The sequence below is a fragment of the Castor canadensis genome, chromosome 15 (assembly GCF_047511655.1).
Source record: "Castor canadensis chromosome 15, mCasCan1.hap1v2, whole genome shotgun sequence".
Taxonomy (NCBI): domain Eukaryota; kingdom Metazoa; phylum Chordata; class Mammalia; order Rodentia; family Castoridae; genus Castor; species Castor canadensis.
Window position 1 is genome coordinate 44,805,284 of NC_133400.1, and position 3,209 is coordinate 44,808,492.

The window sequence follows — 3,209 nt, forward strand, 5'->3', positions numbered from 1 at the left end:
ATTGGAATAAATTTATTTATACCCAAAATAAGTCTTCATACAAAAGGTTTCTTAGATACTTAAAAAATTTTTAATTTACTGAACTTTTGAAGACATTTCTATTTTAAGCATGTTTTCATCAATTTATACTAAGACAAGTTCACATCCACTCCTGTATGTGGCATTTGGTTCATTTCTAAAAACCTCTTTTCCATTTTCTTAGACTTTGTATTACCATGGTATCATAGAGATATCTTCACACTTATTAGGACATGTATCAAAAGCCAAGACAGAATTGATTGACTACACAAAATCTTCTTTGTTGTAGAATTTAGTGATGAGAACTTAGTAGAAATGGAAAAAAATGGGATGGAGTGGGTTTTGCTTAGCATGTTTGTGGACCTAGGTTCAATGCCAGTCACAAAAAAAGGGCACTTTAAACTGGACACCACAGTTCTCAAACTAAAATCATAAAAAAAGGAGAGGGAAACACTGGCAACATGAATACTAGACACTATAAGACTGTTTGGTCAAAACTTAGAAAAGTTTTAAAATACCTAACCAAGCACTGCCTTAAGTCCAGTGGGTATAATTCTCCATGCATTTCCACAAAAACACAAGTCACTGACACTCACCAATTACAACCAATGCAATCCCAGTGTCTGCCTCCCAGACCAAGTGTTCCTGTCCCATCACCTTTAGCTACAGGCTATTGTTTCCAACAACAATTCTGCTTCAGCAGCCATTGCTGTGCCTTGCAACTGTTCAGTCTCACTCTGGAGGGCACTGGGGGTGACCTGCTTCATTTCACCGTGCAAATTGTTCTGGTGCCTCTTCAGATCCAATGCCTTGGCAAAGGCCTTGGTGCAGGAGCCACACACAAAAGGCTTTTTCTCTGTGTCCCCACTCATGGTCCTTGAGGTGGGACTTGTTTTGAAGGCTTTATCACACATATGGCATGCAAATGGCCTCTCATTACTGTGAACTCTCTCCTGCTTCCTTAAGTCTGGGGCATGGATAAATGATTTGCCACATACCTCACAACTGTACAGCTTACACCTCCTGTGGATTTTTAGGTGTTCTTCCAAGTGAGCCTGTGTGGTGAAACCTTTTGTACACATTTCACAACCAAATGGCCTGTCTGCTGTATGGAGTTTTTTAAACTTCCTCAATCTGCCTTCATCAGAAAATGTCTTACCACAGGCATGGCAGGCAATCTGCTCCCGATGTGACCAGAATGCAAATACTCAAACTTCATGTCATTGGCCACTGTCGTCCAGCCTGGTGTTTGTCCATCTTTCACCTCACTCATTCCATCAATAAATGTTAAGGCTTGAGGGGTCTCAATCTTTGCACTCTGGGGTTTCCATAGATTCTACTTCCTGGCCATAGTAATTCACTTTTCGAACCTCCTCGCTTCCCTAGTTCTTTCAGAATCGCTTCCGGAACCCTGGGCATGGTGGTCAGTGACTTGCCATCCTCCTGTCTTGGGGGAGTGCTTTCTATCATGTCATTGGAAGTACTGTCATCCTGGTCCCTGATCCACGTCATCCTTCTGAGTGTCAGCAGCGTCTCCAGTGGGGCAATCTATTCTGAGGCAATACTTACTCTTTGACTGTTATTTTCATCAGGACTAGGAACATCGCGCTTTTCAGAATAGAGTTTATCCAAAACTCTGTTACGAGGATCTGATCTGATAACATCAAGTTAACATCTTCCTTTTTCACGGAAATCTTTGAGCATACAGTTCAGGACCTCTTCAAATCATGTCAGAAAGAAGGAAATCTCTCTATGACTGAAGAACTATCCACCTTCAGCTTCTTGAACGGCTTTTTAAAGTAGGTGTTGCAGGCGACAAGAACACATCTGTGTGCTCTGAATTTTACTTCCTCAGCCACAATGGCGATATCACAGAATTCTCTCTCCACACGTTGTTCATTTCGGGTTTTCAGAAACAGAGTGTTATGATCATCGTCATTATATTTAATTGTTTCAGACATACTGATGAAAAAACCCATGAACAACTCAGGGTATTATTTTAATACCACCAAAATCTTCAGGAGTATGACAGACCTGAACCCTGACACAACCACAGACACTCGCCCTGGGCTCCCCGCGTTCACAGGCTCACTAACCAGGACGGGATGGACGCAGGGGCACAGTGGGTGGCAGTGTTTTGGATTTTTCTGGTTTTGTTTTTTTAATTTGGGAAAGGGGCGGGGTGGGGGAAATCGTGCACGCCCCTGATGGCAGCAGCCCTCCTTCTGCAAGAGCACAGAATGTCTAGCCTGCAGTGAACACCCCTACCGCCCCGCTGCAGGGGGAAGGCAAGCTCCCCACTTGCTCAGGCACGGAACCGACCAGGCCTCTTAAATGGGCAAGCAGGGAAAGAGTTAATCCGGGATCATGCCTAAAATTTTCTTGGGGGGGCCGACCTGCGCATGCGCTCTCACACATGCCCAGAGTGCAGTTTTGAAATCCTCCACTATGCATTGGAAGACGTCTTTACCTGTATGTCTTAATAGTGTTTGTTTTATAAAAAGTGGGTGCTCTGACATTAAAGTCTGTTTTGCCATATGTACATATAGCTACTACTAAAAATACTTGCCAGCTAGTCATCTGATAGCAGAGCTAATATCCAGAATATGTGAAGAACTCAAAAAGCTTATCAGCAATACAAAGTAATTAAATTAAAACTTGGGCAAAGGATATGAATTGAAATGCCTCAAAAGAAGAAATACAAATGGCCAATAAATACATAATGCTTAGTACCATTAGGCATCACAGAAATACAAATCAAACAGCAATGAGATACAATCTTTCCATAGGTAGAATTGCTATTATCAAAAAAGAAATCAACAAATGCTTATGAGAATGTGGAGAAAAAGGAACCTTTATATACCGCTGCTGGGATTGCAACTACCAGCCACTATGCAAATGATATAGAGGTTTCTCAAAAAACTAAAAATGCAGATACCATATGATCCAGCTAATACACTTTTTGCGGGAAACAGAGAGGGAAACAAAGTCACCGAACCACTTTGCAGGAAACAGGAATTTTATTATGCTAGCAGACTCGGGGCAGATAAATTCTCAAAGCCCTGAGCCCTGATCAGTGTCAGGAAATGAGTTATATACCCCCAAGGGTTTATGTAACCAGGGGAGTTTTGCAGTAGATGGTTCACAGGTGGTCAGAAAGACAAGTCAGCTACAGAAAAACAAGTTGGTTA

General features: G+C 42.1%; 1 pseudogene; it reads right to left on the minus strand.

Annotated features, from left to right (window-relative positions):
- Positions 1 to 677: 677 nt before the first annotated feature.
- On the minus strand, positions 678 to 1,997 carry LOC109680767 (zinc finger and BTB domain-containing protein 14 pseudogene; annotated as a pseudogene).
- Between the last annotated feature and the right edge of the window lie 1,212 nt (positions 1,998 to 3,209).